At 41.5% G+C, this 24,969-nt stretch overlaps 1 protein-coding gene and 1 non-coding gene across 2 annotated transcripts in view; both read left to right on the top strand.

Annotated features, from left to right (window-relative positions):
- The window catches only part of LOC126279094 (sodium-dependent noradrenaline transporter-like), a 393,514-nt gene that overhangs the window by 29,009 nt on the left and 339,536 nt on the right, over window positions 1-24,969 (top strand). The window lies entirely within an intron of this gene.
- Window positions 21,597-21,673, top strand: Trnas-uga (transfer RNA serine (anticodon UGA)). Its single transcript has one exon. It is a non-coding gene; the product is annotated as a tRNA-Ser (tRNA).

Here is a 24,969-nt window from a genome sequence, read left to right as displayed (position 1 = left end):
GAAGTAGTGGATTTCCATGCAGTCTTGAAGAAGTAGTGTTGTCCTTTCAACGGAAAGACAGTGCTCACTCTTGACATGCAGACAGGTAATGGGCCACAACAGAGCAAACCCACAGTAGAGTCAGTCGAAGTTTTAAAGAATATTGGTAGGTAGGTCGTCACAGAGTAGACCCATTGTAGTCCTGGTAGAGATTACGGTATTGGTGGGCCACCAGAGGTGCAGACCCACTGCAGTCCTTGTAGAAATAATGGTATTGGTGGGTCATCAAAGGTGTAGACCCACTGTAGTCCTTGTAGAGATGGCCAGCAGCCATCTGTTTGACTGTGCAGGCGCACAATCACCATTGAAGAGTAGTGCACCACTTGTGCACTCACAAGAATTGTTTTTGAAATGTCCTTACAACCAGCAATGCTGTTATCCAGTCCCTTACTGAATTATTAACACACGTGCAAACACTATCAGTCCCTACTTCTCACATATTGTCCATATACTATGACCAACAGAAACGTGTGCAGTGAAATGTAATTTACAAGTTACTTAATTTGATGAACTGGTGTCAATTACAATTTTATAACATAAGAATACAATAACAAAGGTACAAAATACATCTTTAAAGAACATAACAATACAGATAACATTTGCAGTGGTACAGGCTTTACAAAAGAATCGAAATAGCAAATACATCAGTGTTACAAAAATTACGACATAGGTACATACATAAAAGATCAGAATAACTTTTGAAACATCAACTTCACACATGATCATTAGAACAAAACAGAATAAATAATGTGTAAACATCTTTACTAAGTAAATAACATGTTATTAATGCAAATTATATTTGAGGATAATAGTATTCCTCATCATAGTGAATGTAGCTTAATATTAGAAGAGAAAAAATTCTATGAACAGTACACAGAGACAGAAAGAAAACAAATACACAAGGGTACACAAACACATCGTGGGATAACACAAGGAAATGGCAGGGTTTGTTTTACTGCAGTATTTTGCAAACAAAACTTTCTTTACTTCTCAGAGATCTCCCTTCGTTCTTCATTATTTCCAAAAAGTCCTATCTATACCTGCTTTCTGCACTTTTCTCATATAACTTCTCAGTGCATTTCGTCAAATCCATCGCAACTCATTCTCTTATATAGGCTACCCCCTCTTAAGCTAACTTAAATCTACTGAGCTCAGATGCTTAACTAACGGACGAGGCAATGCAGCAGCACAAAACAATTAATACAAACAACAATAACAAAAAAAATAGAAATTGGCAAAGCAAGCAGCAGTAAATGTAATGACTTATATCTAAACATGACAAACCCACAAGCAGAAAAAAATATTACAGTAAAAATGTTTAATACCTATGTCACATCTTAACACTAGAGTGATGCATCACGAGAACATACGCTAGCAGATGAGTTACCAAATCGTAAAAAAATTATTTTTGCAATTCCCGTGAAGTGAAAAGTCTATTTGAGCTCCTTCATTTTTTTTTAAGTGCATCATAAAGTTATTATTTACTGGATCTGTAGGCATAAAATATTTATATTAGTACATCCATTAAATTTTATAGTAACCAATGCTGCAGTGCAGCTATAAACTAGATATTAAACAAAATAGGCAAAGCAAGGCGTGAAACGTCATTCGCTAGCCATATTGCATTTCATAGTGCAGTAAACAATCTTTCAACTAGCAAGACAATAGACATGAAACGTTTCTCATCATTTCATTTCAGTAAATATCATAAATTCTTACAAATTTCAAAACTCCGCCATCTCTCTCCCCACGTCCACCACCGCTGGCGGCTCACCTCCAACTGCGCAACGCTACGCGCTGTTAGCATCCAGCTGCCGCTGCCCGACACTACAATGGCAGACAACATTGCAAACCAGCCCCAGACTGCACACGGCACAGCCAGTGATTTTTATACAGAGCGCTACGTGGCGGCGGCGTTACCAATAAAAAAACCTAAACAGCCTACTTACGCATCCTCATTTCTTCTCGATCCACCTAATTTTCAACATTCTTCTACAGCACCACATCACAAATGCTTAGAACCTCTTTTCTTCCGGTTTTAACACAGTCCATGTTTCACTACCATACAATCCGTGCTCCAAACGCACATTCTCAGAAATTTCTTCCTCATATTAAGGCCTATGTTTGTTACCAGTAGACATCTCTTGGCCACGAATCCCCTTTCTGTCAGTGCTAATCTGCTTCTGATGTCCTCTATGCTCCGTCTATCATTGGTTATTTTCCCGCCCAGGTAGTAGAATTCCTTAACTCCATCTACTTCGTGACAATCAATTCTGATGTTAAGTTTCTTGCTGGTCTCATTCCTGTTACTATTCATTACTTTCGTCTTTCTTCGATTTACTCTAAATCCATATTTTGTACTCATTAGACTGTTAAGAGAACAGAAAAAAAACATATATTGCAATGAAGAGAGCCTTAGAGGGCATAATCTGTAGATGAAAACAGATATTAGAATACATGAATCATATAACTGAAAAAGTTTAGCGTAGGTAATGTGATTGACACAGGAGAGGAAGTCATGACGAATTGTATCCAATTATTCAGAACATCGGAGGAAAAAAAAGTCTTTATTAGATAATTATGCACATGTTCTTCCTACTGTTCTGTTCTTCAATCCAAGATCAATTTGAAGCAGTTCTCTCAGCTAATCCAACATATGTATTCTGCTTATCTCTACATAACTACTACAACCCGCATCTGCTTGAACCTATTTACTTTATTCGAAGCTTCGTACTTACGCACATCCCCTACACACACACACACACACACACACACACACACACACACACACACGCGCGCGCGCGCATCTGCCGCCATTACCAAATCGACGGCTTCCTGATGCCTCAGGACGTGTCCTATCTAAACGATCCCCGCTTTTAGTAACGTTGTGACACAAATTTATTTTCTTCACAATTCGATATTACATTATCATTGCCATCCGCAAACTTCAGTGTTTTCATTTCTTTTCTCCGAATTTTTATTTTCTTTCATAACTTCTCCTTGGTATGTTCTACTGGTTGCTCAATGCACAGATTGAATAACGCTGGAACAGACTACAACATTCTCTCTCCCTCCCTTCTCAACTATTGATATACTTAATGTTCCTCAGCTACCGTCTAGTTTTCGTATAAGTTGTTAAAACCCTTACACTCCTCCATTTATCCCTGCTACCTTCAGAATTTCATTGTGTCTTCTGGTCAACATTGTCAAATGTTCTCTCAAAATCTACGAATATTAGAAACGTAAGTTTGCCATTCTTCAACATATTTTCTAACATAGGGCCAGTGTCGCCTCACATATTCCTATATTTCCCCGGAATCCAAAACTAGCTTTTCTGAGCTCGGCTTCTACTAGTTTTTCGATACTTCTGTAAATAATTCCTGTCAGAATTTTGCAACCATTTTGATACTTATTAGACCAATAATACAGTAATATTCTCATCTGTCAGGCAACTGCATCTGCAGCCTTACGTTCTTCTTGAAGTGTGAGGGAATTTCGCCTATATTATATACCTTGCATACAAGTTACAATAGTTTTGTCCTGTTATTTTCTCCCAACAATTTTGAGGGAATGTCGTCTACTCCAAATGCCTTGTATCGACTTATGCGGTTTAATGCTCTGTTAATTTAGTTAATTTTATCACTTGTTATCCAAGGATTTTGTTTATCTATCACTAAAGCTGCTATCAGTATTAAAACTTACAGCAACAGTTCTTAACCAAAGAGTCTTAAACAGGAATTTACACTCAGATAAAGAAACAATAGTCAGTGTCAATAATTTATTTACGAACCAAGATGGAGCACCTGTGGAGTGTATGGGGTCCGGGGATGTCGGTGCAATGAACATATAGTTAAGCAACTCCTTCCTTATCGGAGACTAACTGCGGGTTTTAATGGGGCAACAAATGGCCGCTATTGAATTGTGTCTAAGGAATTAGGTTTTTTGTTTCCACTTTGCATAAAACAAAACAAGGAAATTTTCAATAGCTATTAAAAAGTAGGGCCACCCTAATAGTCACATATTTAACATAGCGAATTATGTATGTTATCAATCAGGATGAAAATGACAGCATATTGGAGGCAGTACCAGGTCACTAGCTAAACAGTAACGCAGCCACTTTGTGAACGGGAAGATATATTACTCGTAGTTCTAGGCTCTGATCTTGCTGTAATAACTTCTTCTCTTATCAGACTATAAGCATCCAGATCGAAAATCTATAAAGAAATGCCAACTTCTGCATCTTAAAAGTTATCGCAATCTCGTTTTACCATCCCGAGCTCTAAGGTGAAAAATGTAACGAACTGTAGCTTTGCACCCCTGTTAAAACTTACACTTCTCTCCTTATACCGAAATACTTTTTAGTTTTATGTGAACACTTAATTCGACTGATTATGTGAGGCATGGATTAATTTGTCAACTACGTTTCTTTTTGAGTCTACTCCAACTGCCAGTCTTAAATATTTTTGTGGTAATCTCAAAATGATTCTTGGCTAGGACATGGGACTTCACGTAGAGACAGATCATGTCGGGATCAGAAGTATGTAATATCGTACTAATGGATGATGTTTTGTGGAGGTTCGTATTACAGATACTATTTGTTTTTGTTTTATACGTGTCGTTAGAGGTTGTAACCCGTTTGTATTAGAACAGTGCATATTTTATAGCGCTTCTTCTTGGTTTATTTACCCTCGAGAGGACGCTCCGATTTTCATAAATCGAGCGGGCACGCGGCGTACTTTTTCCACTTGTAAATAACAGCTGTCGTTATGTTACCAAGGTAATCATGTATGAGCAAAATCACAGTTTAAGTTTAGTATAATTAAACAACGATTAAGTAAACTTATATTAAACGAGCTAAATCATTGTTTAATAAAGCAATAATAAAATAAACTTTCATTGTATCACTCCGTTGTCGTGTACAAGTGTTACTCTGAAGATTAAACAGCGCAGCTGTATCACATCCCAGCCAAACGCTTATTCGAGTAGTAATTATCTCGTGGAAAATTTCTTCATTGTAGCACTGTGCTGCTAGCTCGGAATCTAGGACAATTTATGACACAGATCGTCAGTTTTGCTCAACTAGCTCCTGTTCATTTTGTATTACATCTGCTCACTTGGACATATGACAACACAACTTATAACTGTGTTAGTTGAAGCAATATTGAAGGAATAGGTACGGGCCTACAATTGTAAAACAACAATGGAGAGATACAAGACAGTCTTATCAGTGGTTGGCGCCCTATGTACACAAGAGCGCCCGGTTAAGTATGTGGCGGTGTAACGTCTCCGACCATACGAAAAATAGGATCGCTGCCCCGAGAGGCAGAAGGAGCAGCACGTTTCGTACGTTCATAACGACTGCAAAAGTTACGTACGCATGGTTTACCACTAAATATTGTATAAATCGTATCTCTGTGTCGTGTCCCAATTCTGCTGCCACACTGCCGGTATCCCATGTCCCACAAGTAAGACAGAAAAACATAAGAGAAAATTAGTCATCAACAATATGTTCTCTCACGTTAACTAAAATAGTCATATAATACTAAGTTTTGTGATTCCACGCCGGTAGAAAGTTACTGGTTCAGAGATAACAATGTCATAAATCCAAGTTCAAAGCGGATTTTAGTCCAGAGGAATGTGCTTGGTGGTTATTCGATAAAGAGAGAGAAAGCTAAACATTTCATATCACTAGATGAGATCGTAAGTGCAGTAAGGACTCCGTTCAAGCCAGGTTCCTCGATAAGTCCTTTTGTGAAACCAAAGAACAAGGTGGTGCAGTGGCTATCACTCTGTACCCGCATTCAGGAGGATGACGCTTCAAATCCCTGTCCGTGCCTTCAAGTTTAGATTTTCCGTAATTTCCTTAAATCGCTGCAAACAAATGCTTGGATGGTACCTTTGGAAAAGGGGCGGATAATTTTCTCACCCAGCACTTCGTAATCCGAGCATGAGGTCCACCTCTAATTAACCGAACTGTCGACAGGACAGGGTGTACACTGTCGTTCCTGTTTAGTGGCAACACTTGTAGCAATCTTTTTCCTCGTGTCCGATTTTATTATTGTTTAATTAAACAATGATTTGGGTCGTTTAATATAAGTTTACTTTATCATTGTTTAATTATACTAAAATTAAACTGTGTTTCTGCTCATACACGTTTACCTTGGTAATACACACACACACACACACACATACACACATACACACACACACACACACACACACACACACACACACACACACACACACACCATGGACCCTGTTCTTCGCACAGAACATACTCTTTGTGCAACCAGATGCACTTGGTTGGTTGGGTGATTTGAGGGAGGGTCCAAACTCCGAGGTCATCGGTCGCATCGGATTAGCGAAGGATTGGGAAGGGAATCGGCCGTGCCCTTTCAAAGGAACCATCCCGGCATTTGCCTGAAACAGTTTATGGAAATAACGGAAAACCTAGATCAGGATGGCCTGACGCGGGTTTGAACCATGGTCCTCCCGATTGCGAGTCCAGTGTGCTAACCGCTGCCGCACCACGCTCGGTCCACCTGCTAAATACAAGTGCCTCTCAGTTCACCACATATTCCAGTAATAGGATGGAACATATTAGTTAACTGTAAAGAAGTCGTTCATCAAAGCCGTTGGTATTCTTTAACGTGGGGAACAATAACCAAAGAAGCGACCCTGCTTGAAAAGAGAAAACTATTTTCTGCGTCATGCTGTTCAAATGTTTTCAGCTGCCTCCGCTGTCTGCGACACCCTATTAAATCAAAGAAAACTAAAGGTCACAAATGTTAGACTTTTTCCCCATTTCAATCTTCGTTTTCTAAAGCCTAAACACCATTTCTCCCACTCTTTAAGAGTGCAACGTTCACTAAGACACCGAACGAAACATCTACGTCAAATGAAAAATGACAGTTGACGAATATACATACAGTAAGTAGCCTGTGTGACAACATGCGAGAGAAATTCTCCATGAACTTATGCACCAAATTACTTTTTTACGTAAATTTTGCCCTGATGAATAAGATACAGCAATATTCTTCACATAAGATGCTCCTTAATAAAAAGCCACTACGCCCTTGCCTAGATATCATATGAGACGAAATGCAATTTGCGTTTAAACTGGACCAGATTTATCACCAGACCATAAATATATACGCCACCACAGAAGATCAAGTGGAAAGCACTACCATTTTACCGCTTCCTTTAGTTGTCTGCAAATGATTTTATTTCAGCGGTTTCAAAACCAAGTCAAAAGAACGCATTGGGTAGCCAAGGATGCTAGTGAATATCAATGCGGATGAACAAGGAAACATCTGTTTTGAAAGGCTGTAATCAACCTCTACATAATCAGAATTCTCATCCAAGGTGGAGCATCTGCCGTTATTACGAAATCATCAGTCAACTCTTTGTGTATTTCAATGGTCTGTTGGAATGATTCTACATTGAAGAGCCAAAGAAAGTGGTATAACTGCCTAATATCGTGTAGAGCGCCCGCGAGTACGCAGAAATGCCTCAATACGACGTGACATGGATTCAACTAAAGTAATGTCTGAAGTAGTGCTGGAGGGAACTGACACCATGGATCCTGCAGGGCTGTACATAAATCCTTAAGAATACGAGGGGGTGGAGAACGGCACATTGAAAGGCATCCCGGATATGCTCAATGTTTTGTGGCCAGCGGAAGTGTTGAATATCTGAAGAGTGTTCCTGGAGTCACTTTGTAGCAATTCTGGACACGTAGACTGTCGCATTGTCCTGCTGGAATTGCCCAAGTCCGTCGGAATGCACAATGGACATGAATGGATGCAGATGTTCGGACAGGATTCTTACGTACGGGTAACCTGTCAGAGTGGTATCGCCCGCATCTCGTGGTCGTGCGGTAGCGTTCTCGCTTCCCACGCCCGGGTTCCCGAGATCGGTTCCCGGTGGGATCAGGGATTTTCTCGGCCTCGTGATGGCTGGGTGTTGTGTGCTGTCCTTAGGTTAGTTAGATTTAAGTAGTTCTAAGTTCTAGGGGACTGATAACCATAGATGTTAAGTCCCATAGTGCTCAGAGCCATTTTTTTTTTTAGATTCGTATCTAGACGTACCAGGGGTCTCACATCACTCCACCTTCACACGCCCCACACCATTACAGAGCCTCCACCAGCTTATCAGTCCCCTGTTGACGTAGAGGGTCCATGCATTCTTTAGGTTTTCTCCACACACGTACGCGTCCATCCGGTCGATACAGTTCGAAACTAGACTCGTCAGACCAGGCAACATGTTTCCAGTCATCAACAGTCCAATGTCGGTGTTGACGGGCCCAGGCGAGGCGTAAAGCCTTGTACCGTGCAGTCATAAACGATACACGAGTGGTCTTCGTCTCCGAAAGCCCATACCGATGATGTTTCGTTGAACGGTTCATATGCCGACACTTTTTTGATGGCCCAGCACAAAAATCTGCATCAATTTGCAGAGGTGTAGCACTTTGTCACGTTGAACGATTCTCTTCAGTCGTCGTTGGTCCCGTTCTTGCAGGATCTTTTTCCGGCCGCAGCGATGTCGGAGATTTCATGTTTTACTGGATTCCTGATATTCACGGTGTGCTCGTGAAATTGTCGTACATGCAGATCCCCACTTCATCACTACCTCGGATATGCTGTGTACCATCGCCCGTGCACCGATTGCTGCCATTGTAGCAGCAGTAACAGATCTAACAACTGCATGAGACACTTGTTGTCTTATATAGACGTTTCCGACTGCAGAGACGTATTCTATCTGTTTACATATCTCTGCATTTGAATACGTTTACCTGTTCCAGTTTCTTTGGCGCTTCGTACGTTCAAGGTAAAGTTTGAATCACACATCAAGCAACCATTTTTAGAAAGCACGAACAAACCTTTCTCATCTCTGGAAATTTCAGTTCAGTAACGTAGGGTTGCACCAGGGTCCCACATCCTTCGTTAGCTACTGGGGGCCACCATAGAGGCGGAAGTCGCGACAAGTTGACGTTCTGTCAGCAGTAAGCTCTCTTAGACCAGTTATTTTATTTCTTTATGTCCCAGTCGTCATATAAAGTCACAGCCTACTTATTTCTTAAGCTTTGAAGAGATGTTGAAAATATTGGTGCTGTGCTGAGACTGGAACTCAGATCTCCCCTTGAAGGAGTTTTGTCCCCTCTGAGACGATACAGCTCCATACTTTCGTTGTTTCCTCAAGGTTCCAAACTGCTGCAGGTGTGCACTAAAGTCTAGTGTTGATTCCTGGTCGTGCGCAAAATGACTTTTAATGATGACAGTGCGTTGGCGACACTTACGATTGGTGACTGTTTCGGTTGCTAGTGAGGCACAGAAATTTTCATGGTATAGAAGAATTTGATAGTCAACGTCCTTTCGTGTATAATAAATAGCGGATATATATTCTTCTTTCGACTCCGTGTCAGAATAAAACTATTCATTACGTTTTTTCTTGATCAGAGATGTGCATATCTCGCTACCATTGGAACAAACCGATATTTAACATCTATTCATGGTAGAAAACTACTACGATATGTGCCCAGTTTGAATCCCCATAAGACAAAGTATTTTTTCTCGTCATTCCAATGTCAATCATCTCGGTATTGCTGAAAATTTGAGATATCTAACGTTTTCTTGTTATTAGTTAATGATGCGATTAGGTCATCGGTTAGGATCACAGTCCAACACAAAACTTTACGCCACGTCGGTTCAAGTTTAAAAAAGCGCATACGTTGTTACTTGTAACTGAAATCATATCTAAGGTCTTTAATGACCAGTTAACAGGGACAGTGGTTTCTGCATTGGTGCCCCAGGTCTCAGACCAACACAAAAATTTTCGTCTAAAATTTGAAGCTGTAACTTGCATTTTGTAATAAATCTGTGTTTACATGACTGTGTAATTTCTAACAATGTGTTTTCTGATTATTTGCAGTATTGTGGAATTAACTTGCATGTGGACTGACAACCGCACAGAGTAGTTTTCTCTACAGGTACCTTGTAGTAATCAATCTGAAAGTCAAACGACTGGAATGAAAAGGGAGCGGAGGATCTGCAAGACTGCTACGCTATGTAGGTTGCATATCTATGAGGCGAAACGCAATTCTAATCATTCGGATACTTCAGAGCATGATATTACATTGCATAACACATTCCCATGCACCGAATATTTTTTTTCAGGTTGAAAGTCTTCATTTAGCAAAAGCTAAAAAATTCAGTAGAGGAGCAGAGGAATACAGGAAATCGAATTTAGGCTGTGAGCCACTAGAACCCTGTCTTTCTATCCACACCAAAATATTTCCTTAAAACACTTCAGCATATTGACAATCCTGATCAAATGCTAACCTGTTGCTTTTCATATGTTACTTTATACCCGCATATGGGAAAGTTATCGCTGCTTCAAAGGTGTATCTTGACCTTTAGCTAGATAATTTCGATTGCCATTTTTATTACTATTTACGTTTTTCATTCAGTGACAGTTTCTATTTAAAATACAAACTCCAAAGAAGTCATTAATTTCTGTTGACCGAAATGTAACTCAATTAAATTTTTAAAAAGTAATTTTGAAAAATATGTTATGTCTAGATTGCTGTGGTTAATACGATTATGAAAATAGGTTGGTCAGTAGCTGTGAGCTCGCCTGGGGCGCAAACAGATAACCTATACATTTCACGTTGCAAAAAAATAGTGAGCTGCCTCGGCCCATAAATAAAATGTGAGCTCGGTTGAGATTATCCTTGTACCGTAATACTTCGGTCCCTGCCGTGGTTGCTGATACGTCGTGAAGAAAGAGAACCCCCGGGCATCATGTCAATTCTTCCAAACTAGAGGCCATAAACTCTCGTCGAACATAGTTAACCGGCCGACGTAATGCAATAATCCTTTTATCCTCGGTTCTATTCACAGCAAATCCTATCCGTAACATTTCGCGCTTATCGTGGCTCACAGTTTAGGTACCGTCCTAGCTGAATAAGGGGTTCGTGAAGTTTTACTCGGGATACCAAGAAAGAGCGAAGCCAATAGACGTCGCGATAAAAGACTCTGGCTCCTACAGCACGTCACAGATCCCACCGAAAGTACGAGTGAAATTGACCCTGACATCGTAAATCTCAGAATGACCCTGACATCGGCAGTATCTAGTGGTCTGGTAAGAAATCTATTCCGCCTCATTGCAAGAACACAGACGAACCGCCGCCACTTTGGCCAGTGGAGGAAAATTTTTGTTCATAGTGGCATTAACTCTAAGTTATCTCTCTCAAAAATGCATCACAACAAAACCAATTGCGACACATCCCCTTCATCAGTACAAAAATAAAAACTAACCCACCAACTTGGAATTTAAATATTCTGCGTTAATGATTTCAAAGAATGTGTGTTAGTCGAATCCGAAAGGCGAAATTTTCGCTGTCGATTGCAACTGGCCCGAGAGTTACAATAAATAATTTATCCCGTGCAATTGCTGCAAAAGGTTACGCACAACATAAGCACGTGGCATAGACGTTTTACGATCGCGTGCCTGAATCACACACACCTAGTTCACCACGGCGGTTGTCGTCTTGTAACACGCCCGGGAGTACAAATGGATGGGGGGTTGTACATTTAAACTGTCTTCGTCGCTTCGGACTGTTGCTTTTATTGACCGTGAGCCCTGTCCACACCACGCACCTGGTAATCCCCCGGTGGTCGTACTGTTCGGCTCCACACTGCTGCTGGCTGTTGGCTTGCCTGAAATTATCTATCGAAAAACTGCAAGCCGGTTTAGGTGAGCCACTCAACGTTTAAACACAACATTTTCCTATGTCTGGTATGAACATCTATATTCTGAGGCGATACGGAAACCACAGGTTGCACTGTTTACACTCTAAATCGGAAATGTTTATCCCAATTAACAATCTTGATGATTAACAGTCCAAAAATATAATTCAGACTAGCGTTCGCGTAACCGACACGATGCGGGTGATTGTTGATGATGCGGAAGCCGAATGATCGAACGAAAGTTCTTACGCTCGTCACACATACAGATATCTGGTAATAGTCCTCCTTGTCACCAGTAATGATATAACACTGTTCGTGAAGTTAATTTTTCAGTTCTCAGTTCTCACTTGTACGAGCGCCCGCGTAACCGTCGCGGCGCGGCTGATTGTTGACGATGCGGAACGCGATGATCGAACGCACGTTCTCACGCTCGCTACAAATCACTGGGACTTGATTGCACCTTTTTGTGGTAAATAGTATTACTGAATCACATTTGTTCATTCTTGGAAACTGAATACGGCGCGGATGATCGATGGTATGCGACACGCAACGAGAGGATACATAAATACGTTATTAACGCCACTGCTCATTTTCAATTACTTCTTGACGCAGTTTCCTCTGAACCATTTCCATATGTCATCACTTTACTGTAATAGCACTTGTAGGAACACTTCAATCTGAACACTAACAATGCTTCTACATGCAGAAGCTACACACTACACAACATAACCATTTCCTGTCCCGTGCTGGACTCACTACAGCCGCGTCTGCCCACAAAGATACTCCACAACTAAGCCAGCGATAAGACAATACGCTTACACTCTTACTGCTCCCACTACCAGCTAAGGCTAAAATTCTCCATTGCTCATTAGATGGTAGCAGGTTATGGGAACACCCGTATGATGAACACGAGCAACTGGCGAGTGTTGTAATATATTTTACCCACAAATATTGGTACTTAAGCAGCACTGTTCACAACGAATTTTGGTTGTTATTGTTGTGGTCTTCAGTCCAGAGACTCGTTTGATGCAGCTCTACATACTGCTCTATCCGGTGCAAACTTCTTCATCTCCCAGTACCTACTGCAACCTACTTCCTTCTGAATCAGCTTAGTGGATTCACCTCTTGGTCTCCCTCTACGATTTTTACCCTCCACGCTGCCTTCCAGTACTAAACTGGTGATCCCTTGATGCCTCAGAACATGTTCTACCAACCGATCCCTCCTTCTAGTCAAATTGTGCCACAAATTTTATGTTCTCCCTAATTCTATTCAATACCTCTTCCATAGTTATGTGATCTACCCATCGAATCTTCAACATTATTCTGTAGCACCATATTTCGAAAGATTCTATTCTCTTCTTGTCTAAAGTATTTATCGTCCACATATCACTTCCATACATGGCTACACTCCAAACAAATACTTTTACAAAAGCCTTCCTGATACATAAATCTATACTCGATGTTAACAAATTTCTCTTCTTCAGAAACGGTTTCCTTGCCATTGCCAGTCTACATTTTGTATCCTCTCTACTTCGACCATCATCAGTTATTTTGCTCCCCAAATAGCAAACCTCATTTACTACTTGAAGTGTCTCATTTCCTAATCTAATTCCCTCACATCACCCGATATAATTTGCCTACATTCCATTATACTCGCTTTGCTTTTGTTGATGTTCATCGTATAACCTCGTTTCAAGATAATGTCCATTCCGATCAACTGCTCTCCCAGGTCTTTGGCTGTCTCTGACAGAATTACAATGTCATCGGCGAACCTCAAAACTTTTATTTCTACTCCAAATTCTTCTTTCGTTTCCTTTAGTGCTTGCTCAATATACAGACTGAATAACATCGGTGAGATGGCTACAACCCTTTCTCACTCCCTTCCCAACCACTGCTTCCCTTTCATGCTCCTCGACTCTTATACTGCCACCAGGTTTCTGTAAAAATTGTAAATAGCCTTTCGTTCCTTCCATTTGACCCTATCACCTTCAGATTTGAAAGAGAGTATTCCAGTGAACCCTCCCATGAACCATGGACCTTGCCGTTCGTGGGGAGGCTTGCGTGCCTCAACGACACAGATAGCCGTACCGTAGGTACAACCCCAACGGAGGGGTATCTGTTGAGAAGCCAAACAAACGTGTGGTTCCTGAAGAGGGGCAGCAGCCTTTTCAGTAGTTGCAGTGACAACAGTCTGGATGATTGACTGATCTGGCCCTGTAACATTAACCAAAATAGCCCTGCTGTTCTGGTACTGCGAATGGCTGAAAGCAAGGGGAAACTACAGCAGTAACATTTCCCGGGGGCATGCAGCTTTACTGGATGATTAAATGATGATTGCGTCCTCTTGGGTAAAATATTCCGGAGGTTAAATAGTACCCAATTCGGATCTCCCTGCGGGGACTACTCAAGAGGACGTTGTTATCAGGAGAAAGAAAACAAGCTTTCTACGGATCGTAGCGTGGAATGTCAGATCTCTTAATCGGGCAGGTACGTTAGAAAATTTAAAAAGGGAAATGGATAGGTTAAAGCTAGATATAGTGGGAATTGGTGCAGTTCGGTGGCAGGAGGAACACGAATTATCGTCAGGTGAGAACAGGGTTACAAATACAAAATCAAATAGGGGTAATGCAGGAGTAGGTTTAATAATAAATAAAAAAATAGGAGTACGGATAAGCTACTGCATACAGCACAGCGAACCTGACTTCAGGTCAGGTGAATACAAGGTTATAAATACAAAATCAAATAGGGGAAATGTAGGAGCAGGTTTAATAATGAATGAAACAATAGGAATGCGGGTAAGCTACTACGAACAGCATAGTGAACGCATTATTGTGGCCAAGATACACACGAAGCCCACGCCTACTACAGTAGTACAAGTTTATATGCCAACTAGCTCTGCAGATGATGAAGAAACTGATGAAATGTGTGATGAGATAAAAGAAATTTTTCAGGTAATGAAGGCAGACGAAAATTTAATAGTCATGTGTAACCAGAATTCAAGAGTAGGAAAAGGAAGGGAAGGAAACATAGTAGGTGAATATGGACTGGGGCTAAGCAATGAAAGAGGAACCCGCCTGGTAGAATTTTGCACAGAGCATAAGTTAATAATAGCTAACACTTGGTTTAAGAATCATGAAAGAAGGTTGTATACGTGTAAGAACCCTGGAGATACTAAAAGGTTTCAGATAGATTATATAATGGTAAGACAGAGATTTAGGTCTTAAATTTTAAGACATTTCCAGGGGCAGATATGGGCTCTGACCACAATATATTGGTTATGATATGTAGATTAAAACTGAAGACACTGCAAAAAGGTGGGAATTTAAGGAGTTGGGACCTGGATAAACTGACAGAACCAGAGGTTGTACAGAGTTTCAGGCAGAGCATTAGGGAACAACTGACCAGAATGGGGGAAAGAAATACAGCATAAGAAGAGTGGGTAGCTCTGAGAGATGAAATAGTGAAGGCAGAAGAGGATTAAGTAGATAAAAAGATGATGGTTGGTAGAAATCCTTGGGTAACAGAAGATATGTTGATGTTAATTGATGAAAGGAGAAAATATAGAAATGCAGTAAACGAAGGAAGCAAAAAGGAATACAGTCTTCCGAAAAATGAGATTGACAGGAAGTGCCAAATGGCTAAGCAGGGATGGCTAGAGGACAAATGTAAGAATGTAGAAGGTTATCTAACTAGGGGTAATATAGATACTGCCTACAGGAAAATTAAAGAGACCTTTAGAGAAAAGAGAACCACTTTCATGAATATCAAGAGCTATGATGGAAACCCAGTTCTAAGCAAAGAAGGGAAAGCAGAAAGGTGGATGGAGTATATAAAGGGTCTATACAAGGGCGATGTACTTGAGGACAATATTATGGAAATGGAAGAGGATGTAGATGAAGGTGAAATGGAAGATTTGATATTGCGTGAAGATTTTGACAGAGCACTGAAAGACCTGAGTCGAAACAAGGCCCCCGGAGTAGACAACATTCCATTAGAACTACTGACGTCCTTGGGAGAGCCAGTCCTGACAAAACTCTACCATGTGGTGAGCAAGATGTATGAGACAGGCGAAATACCCTCACACTTAAAGAAGAATATTATAATCAAAATCACAAAGAAAACAGGTGTTGACCGATGTGAAAATTAACCCACTATCAGTTTAATAAGTCACAGCTGCTAAATACTAACGCGTATTCTTTACAGACGAATGGAAAACTGGTAGAAACCGACCTCGGGGAAGATCAGTTTGAGTACTATCATCACATTCCCACAGAGATTCACTTTATAGTCACGTGTGAGTTACTGTAAACACTTTAGTGATAGGGTTGTTCTTATCAGAATCAACAGCAAACCAACACTGACAACAGTTCTTTAGGTATACAGGGCGACATCGCAAGCAGAGGATGAAGAGCTACAGAAAGTATGTGATAATACGGAAGGGGTAATGCAGTATGTAAAGGGAGATGAAAATGTAATAGTCATGGGGGACTGGCATGCGGTTGTATGGAAGGAAGTAGAAGAATGAGTTACGGGAGAATATAGGCTTAGTGCTAGGAATGAGAGAGGAGAGAGACAAATTGAGTTTTGCAATAAATATTAGTTACTAATAGCGAGTAATCTGTTCAAGAATCACAAGACGAGGAGATGTACTTGAAGAAGGCCGGGAGATTCGGGAAGATGCCAGTTACACCACATCACGGTCAAGAAGATACTCCATAATCATACACTGGATTGTAACTTGTACCCAGGAGCTGCTATAAACTCAGATCAACATTTGGCAATGATGAAGCATAGGGTGAAGTTTAAGAGACTAGTCACGAAGAATCAATACGCAAAGAAGTAGGATACGGAAGTGCTAAGGAATTAAGAGACATGCTTGAATTTCTTTGAGATTATAGATATTGTGGTAGTGAGTAGATCAGCAGACAGTTCATTTAGAGAGGAATGGGTGAAAGGGCAATAGCAGAAGCTGGAAAGAAAACCGTAAGTACAAGGAAGGTAATGTGAAGAAACGAGGAACCATGAGGACAGAAGAAATACTTTATTTAATGGACGGAAGAAGGAAGTGCAAAAATATTCAGGAAAATTCAGGAAAGTAGAAATACGAGTCACTTAGGAATTAAATAAGTAGGAAGTTCAAGAAAGTTAAGGCGAAATGGCTGCATGAGAAGTGTGAAGCAAATGGAAAAAGAAATGACTGTCGGAAGAACTAAGTTTGCATACAAATAAGTTAACCTACCATGAAGTTAAAACAAAAGGTGGTAACATTAAGAGTGCAATGGGAAGTTCAATATTAACTGCGGCGGAGAGAGCGGACAGGTGGAAAGAATACAGTGAAGCCTCTATGAAGCGGGCAACGTGCCTGCTGAAATGATAGAAGAAGAAACGGGAGTCGACATTGAAGAGATAGGCGAGCCAACATTACAATATGAATTTAAAAGATCTTCGGACGACTTACGATCAAATAAGGCAGAAGACATAAACAACATTCCATCAGAATTTCTTAAACTGAACAAAAACCGGTGATATGCCATCCAGTTTTTGTGAAAACACCATCCTCGCATCTGCGAGAATTGCAAGAGCCGCCTAAATCGAGAACTATCGCAGAATCAGTTTAACAGTTCATGCATCCAAGCTACTGACAAGAATAATACATAGAAGAATGGAAAAGAAAATTGAGAATCTGTTAGATGACTATCAGTTTGGCTTTAGGAATGGTAAAGGACAGAGATAGAGGTAGTTCTGAAATCGCCGTTGATAATGGAATCAAAATCGAGAAACGTTCATTGTCTTTGTCGAACAGGAAAAAGCATTCAACAATGTCAAACGGTGCAAGATGTTTGAAATTCTGAAAAAATTCTGGGTGAGCTGTGGAGAAATAAGTGTAATATGCAACATGTACAACAACCAAGAGGGAACAATACGATAGGAGGACCAAGAACGAAAAAAGTGTAAAACGGGGATGCAGTCATTCGCCCTTACTGTTCAATCTACGCATCGAAATCGCAATGACGGAAATAAAAGAAAATTTCAAGAGTGGGATTAAAATTCAAGGAGAAAAGATATCAAAGATAACATTCGCTGAAAATAAAAAAAAAAATACAGAATTGTTGAATGGAATGAACAGTCTAATGAATAGAAAATGGACTCAAGAAAGGAGTAATACGAGAGTAATGAGAAGCAGCAGGAATGGTTCAAATGGCTCTGAGCACTATGGAACTTAACATCTGAGGTCATCAGTCCCCTAGAACTTAGAACTACTTAAACCTAACTAACCTAAGGACATCACACACATCCATTCCCGAGGCAGGATGCAAACCTGCGACCGTAGTGCCTAGAACTGCTCAACCACAACGGCCGGCGCAGCAGAAATGAGAACAGATAAAAACATATCAGGACTCATGATCACGAAACAGAAGAACATAAAAAGCAGACTATCACTGGAAAAAAGGGCATTCCTGGGCAATGGGTGTCTACTACTATCAAACATAGGCCTTAATATGAGGAGCAAATTTCTGAGAATGTACATTGGGAGCACATCATTGTGTGGTAGTGAAAGATGAACTACGGTAAAACTGGAAGAGAAGAGAATAGAAGCATTTGATAAGTGGTGCTAGAGGAGAATGTTGAAAATTAAGTGGACTGATTAGAGGTAAGGAATGAGGAGGGTCTCCGCAGAATGAGCAAGGAGCAGGATATGTGGAAAACAATGAGAAAGAGAAGAAACTTGATGATACGAAAACTGTTAAGGGACTGACTTCCATGGTACTACAGGGAGCTGTAGAGGGCAAAAACTGTAGAGGAAGATAGAGGTTGGAAGACACCCAGCAAATAATTCAGGACATAAATTGTATTTGATAATCTGAGATGAAAGGGTTGGCACAGGAGAGGAATTCGTGGAGGGCGGTATCAAACCAGTCAGAAGGCCGATAACTCAGGAGAACGTCTCTTGTTCTGGATTCGATAGGCGACGCAGTTCTTGTAATTAAGATCAATTTATCGTGACTACCCAGATTCAAGAGCGTACGTGAGACCGTTCGCGACGTGATGATTGGTAATTCTGAGGCACGATATCTGAACGAAAGGTACCTCTGCCCGTGGAATTTACTGAAACCTCTCTTTTTCACTTTGAATGTCCAGTCGAATTTTAACAAGTCCACGCTGTTGGTCCCCCCCAACCGTATCGATGCGGCTGATTTTTGTCACCCATCACGACACATGAGTTCGCAAGTTTCACCTCTCAAATAACTTGCTGATAACGAGCCATAGACTCTTATGTACTGACCTCCGATACATAACTTCCGCAGTAAAGACTTTAATCACTTCAAAAAAGTACCGCAGTTAGCTTTATGGAGGCGCTACGTAGGCGCTGCACATGGTACACACCGCGAAAGCTAACTCACGACTATCGACTATGGAAACTATCGTAGGATACGCAGAAATGTAAAGAGTACCCATCCATTAACGCACAGAAACTTTTTCGGTTTCTAGAAGACGACTGCAGATATTACGAAATAAAGTTCCTCAAATGCACTCCCGGAAATGGAAAAAAGAACACATTGACACCGGTGTGTCAGACCCACCATACTTGCTCCGGACACTGCGAGAGGGCTGTACAAGCAATGATCACACGCACGGCACAGCGGACACACCAGGAACCGCGGTGTTGGCCGTCGAATGGCGCTAGCTGCGCAGCATTTGTGCACCGCCGCCGTCAGTGTCAGCCAGTTTGCAGTGGCATACGGAGCTCCATCGCAGTCTTTAACACTGATAGCATGCCGCGACAGCGTGGACGTGAACCGCATGTGCAGTTGACGGACTTTGAGCGAGGGCGTATAGTGGGCATGCGGGAGGCCGGGTGGACGTACCGCCGAATTGCTCAACACGTGGGGCGTGAGGTCTCCACAGAACATCGATGTTGTCGCCAGTGGTCGGCGGGAGGTGCACGTGCCCGTCGACCTGGGACCGGATCGTAGCGACGCACGGATGCACGCCAAGACCGTAGGATCCTACGCAGTGCCGTAGGGGACCGCACCGCCACTTCCCAGCAAATTAGGGACACTGTTGCTCCTGGGGTATCGGCGAGGACCATTCGCAACCGTCTCCATGAAGCTGGGCTACGGTCCCGCACCCCGTTAGGCCGTCTTCCGCTCACGCCCCAACATCGTGCAGCCCGCCTCCAGTGGTGTCGCGACAGGCGTGAATGGAGGGACGAATGGAGACGTGTCGTCTTCAGCGATGAGAGTCGCTTCCGCCTTGGTGCCAATGATGGTCGTATGCTTGTTTGGCGCCGTGCAGGTGAGCGCCACAATCAGGACTGCATACGACCGAGGCACACAGGGCCAACACCCGGCATCATGGTGTGGGGAGCGATCTCCTACACTGGCCGTACACCTCTGGTGATCGTCGAGGGGGCACTGAATAGTGCACGGTACATCCAAACCGTCATCGAACCCATCGTTCTACCATTCCTAGATCGACAAGGGAACTTGCTGTTCCAACAGGACAATGCACGTCCGCATGTATCCCGTGCCACCCAACGTGCTCTAGAAGGTGTAAGTCAACTACCCTGGCCAGCTACCCTGTCCAGCAAGATCTCCGGATCTGTCCCCCATTGAGCATGTTTGGGACTGGATGAAGCGTCGTCTCACGCGGTCTGCACGTCCAGCACGAACGCTGGTCCAACTGAGGCGCCAGGTGGAAATGGCATGGCAAGCCGTTCCACAGCACTACATCCAGCATCTCTAGATCGTCTCCATGGGAGAATAGCAGCCTGCATTGCTGCGAAAGGTGGATATACACTGTGCTAGTGCCGACATTGTGCATGCTCTGTTGCCTGTGTCTATGTGCCTGTGGTTCTGTCAGTGTGATCATGTGATGTATCTGATCCCAGGAATGTGTCAATAAAGTTTCCCCTTCCTGGGACAATGAATTTACGGTGTTCTTATTTCAATTTCCAGGAGTGTATGAACAGCTGCGTAGGGCCACAATTTCACACCATGCAAATTAGGCAAAAAATAAGAAACTAAGAAATTAAAATCCATCTGAAAACAATCCACATACTTACGTTAATGTACCTACAGTGCAACCCGTCACAAGAAAGTCATCATTACAATATTAACCTGTTTTTACATCAGTAAGAAAATAAATCACGTATAATAAAATATAACACTCCAGAATGAGATTTTCACTCTGCAGCGGAGTTTGCGCTGATATGAAACTTCCTGGTAGATTAAAACTGTGTGCCGGACCGAGACTCGAACTCGGGACCTTTGACTTTCGCGGTCAAGTGCTCTACCAACTTTTTTTTTTTTTTCGATGTAGTTCGTTGCGTTTGATCGCGGTGGACGCCACAAGGCATCCGTTCAAATTGATCGTTGGTTCCTTGGCTCAGTTGTTTTATTACAGAGAGCACGCAGCCCTCTCACCGAACACGCTGAGCTTCCGTGCCGGCTATAAATCTCGTTTTGTTCGTTTTCTTTTGTTGTATCTGCTCGGGGCGGACGTCGCAAGACACCGTTTCAGTTCGTCGTTGATTCATTAACTCAGTTTTTTTTTTTATTACAGAGGACAGCTAACCCTCTGACCGAACACGTTGAGTTACCGTGCCGGCATACCAACTGAGCTACCCAAGCACGACTCACGCCTCGTCCTCACAGCTTTACTTCCGCCAGTTCCTCGCCTCCTACCTTCCAAACTTTACAGGAGTGCTAGTTCTGCAAGGTTCGCAGGAGAGCTTCTGTAAAGTTTGGAAGGTAGGAGGCGAGGAACTGGCGGAAGTAAAGCTTTGAGGACGAGGCGTGAGTTGTGCTTGGGTAGCTCAGTTGGTAGAGCACTTGCCCTTGAAAGGCAAAGGGCCCGAGTTCGAGTCTCGGTACGGCACACAGTTTTAATCTGCTAGGAAGTTTCAAAATATAACACTATTTAAATCCCTGAAAAAGAAAGTACAGTTACATAAACGTTACAAGGTATGCAGTTACGCTATACATTGATGCTGGTGCCTAAGAAAGAATTTCTGCACTCACAGAACAGCTCTTGGCCGTCCGCACAAGCAAAATCTTCACCTCTCACAGCTCTGCACCACTGAGCGCTCGTTTGCATGGGTATGTTGGGGAGGGTTTGGTCTGTGGTGGCGCCGCGCGGTCGCAGATTCAGATTAAGCGGTCGCTGTTAAAACAAGTGAAGGTCTCAACGCCCACTCATCATCAGGTCGATACCTCCGCCCGCGGTAAGCCGTCCGTGACGTACACGAAACAATCGTTAACAGTGTGCTGTCAGAGCCGGCCTGTTCCCAGCCTACATATCATGTAATAAGCTTACAGTTTACGCTAGTAGTCCTTACAGTCGATTCAAATAATTTTTGTCAGGGACAAACGAAACAATATAGGCTAATAAAATCGTCAAATGAGCCTGTGCATATCGCAGATTTACGAAACTAGACAAAGTTTAGTATTAATTAATCTCTACATTAGAGAAGTACCACCCATTGTATAAGTGTACTAGTTTAGCGACTGCTGCTTCGCTCGCGTAGGCTATATGGGCTGCAGAGATTTTTTGTTTCTATTTAACCGAATGTTGTTCACAAATTGCAACAACTTCTAAGCTTTTCAAGCTAATTAAGGCCATATAAGCGTAGTCTTTTCCTAATGTTCTTCTCACCAAAAAGTGATGCTCTTAGCTAACCCAGACGTGAAATACCAATTTTCATAAATTTACCACAAATTTTTTTTAATGCAACGAAATATTTTCTTACAAGATTTCATCGTCTACTGCACTCGTTTGGGGGCAGAATTTCCAGAAACACTGAAACATGTGGGTGTCATTTATTTCTAACCGAGAAGTCAAGTACCAGTTGTCATGGATGTAGCCTTCAGAATCCATTACTAATTCTTTAGTAATTTCTTATATTCAAAAAAAATTTTCACCCACTGTTTTACCCCTTAATGGCTGAATTTCCAAAAAGCCGAAATACATATTTTTATTTTCTAACTGAGTGACCAAACACCAGTTTTCGTATTTCTAGCTTCAAAATTTCCTTAACAGCGACATACTTTCAAAAAGCCTTTCATCCCCCGTTTCACCCTCTTAGGAGTGGAATTTCATACAATCCCTTCTTAAAAGATGCCTACAGTATAAGAATCACACCCTCTCCAAACTTCAAATTTCTATCCTTAGCGGTTTGGGCTGGGCCATTATGAGCTAGTTAATCAGTCTACCCCTATTTCACCCCTTAGAGAAATAATTTTCAAAAACAGTGAAACACGTATTTTTTTGACCCTAACCGAAAAGTATATCACCAATTCCCAAAGATTTAGCTTTCAAAATGCCTTCGCAATGAAATTTTTTATAAAATATTTCACCCCCTACATCACCACCTTAGGAGTTGAGTTTCCAAGTGACAAGCGATGTTTTATTTCTAATAGAACAGCCAAATACAAATTTTCATAGATTTAGCTTAAAAATGCTTGCACAATGAAATATTTCCACAAAAACTTTCATCCCCGTTTTACCCCCATGGGCGTTTAATTTCCAAAAACACGGAAACACGTATTTTTTTTATTTCTGAGGAGCCAAATTTACGTTTTCGTAGACTTAGCTTTAAAAATGCTTTCATAATAAAATACTTTCATTAAAAATTTCATCCCCTATTTCACCTCTTGGTGGTTCAGCCCGCAAAAACACTCCAACAAGTATTTTCGTATTTGTAACTGGGAAGTCAAATACCAAGGTTCACAGATGTAGATTCAATAATACTTCCTATACTACCTATCGACTTTCCTACCACCATCCTCACATGCTCGTTCATTTCACACTAATTTACAACAATACACTCAGTTATTTAAACGATAACAGTACTAATGCTTTATCTGAACATTACAGGTTTGTTTTTCCTACTCATCTGCATTAACTCACTTTTTTCTGCACCGAGAACTAGCTGCCACGGATCGCATCAACTAGAAATTTTGTCTAAGTTATCTTGTATCCTTCTACAGTAACTCAACTTCGACACCTTACTGTACACCACAGCATCGTAAGCAGATAACCGCAGATGCTGCACACCCTGTCCGAAAAATTATTTACATACACAGAAAATAATAGCGCTCCTATCAAATTTCCCTAGGGCACTCCTGACAATACGCTTGTCTCTGATAAAGGGTATCGTCAGGACTGCCCAGGCGAGTGTGATGGGACTACTCGGTAAGTAAACCTAATCTAGTGCTATCTCAAGGTGGCTCTAATGTAATTCACTTTCATGAAGAACAGACAATGCCTTATGCTCCATTACAGTCTTAGTAACTCTGCCTGACAAGTAATACGCGAGGTTTTGTTTTAACCAGAGACAACTAAATATCTCGACAACGGAAAATCGTATGAAAAAAAATGTTCTAGGTGAAAATTTAATATTAGTAAAGGGGCAGCTCTTTTTGCTACAAGTGGCCACCTCCTAACCATTCAAATAGGAATACCCATTTCTATTGCATACTCGAATTCTATTCCATAAAATACTTACAGTGTACTCAAACCGTCATTTCCCATTCGCGGTAGTTTGTGCTGCAGTCGACACGTATCAAGTTTGTTGCAGTTAAGAACCGACGCTTTTATTTCCCATTTCATTCGTGGTGTAAGTGTGAACCTTTGTGTTCTAATGGTTGATATTTATGTTCGAAATCATGTATATTATTTCTCAATTGTACATCCCTTTCTCTCAATGCATACGTATCGTACACGGATGAATGAGTTACCGTTAGAAAGATTTTTTTACCGGCTTCTGACATTTCCTGCCAATTTTGTGCTGAAACTTACTATTTGTGGAAAATTTTAGTATAAAAGAGACTTTAACTATCACAGGCAAAGGGGCACCATGGATGCCCAGCTTCACATCCATATTTTACGTAGCTAACTTATTGAATTCGAATAATAGATTCTCATTTCATATTATCTTTTTGCAAATACCATTTTATTTGTTTTCAAATTATATACAGCATTGCCATATATAATAACAGTGACCACGGCGGTAGTCCATTATATCTGCTCGTCTTACAAGTTAACTTTGCTATACGTATATGCGTTCCGAAACGACATTGTCATTGTAGCTTTGAATTTTGATTTATCTATTGCTACTATGGCCTAATGTGCTTACATAAAGTACGAAATGCAATTGATATCTCAAAGTAAGCTA

This window comes from Schistocerca gregaria, chromosome 6 (assembly GCF_023897955.1).
Source record: "Schistocerca gregaria isolate iqSchGreg1 chromosome 6, iqSchGreg1.2, whole genome shotgun sequence".
NCBI classification, from domain to species: Eukaryota; Metazoa; Arthropoda; class Insecta; order Orthoptera; family Acrididae; genus Schistocerca; species Schistocerca gregaria.
This window is presented reverse-complemented; position numbering and strand designations above follow the sequence as displayed.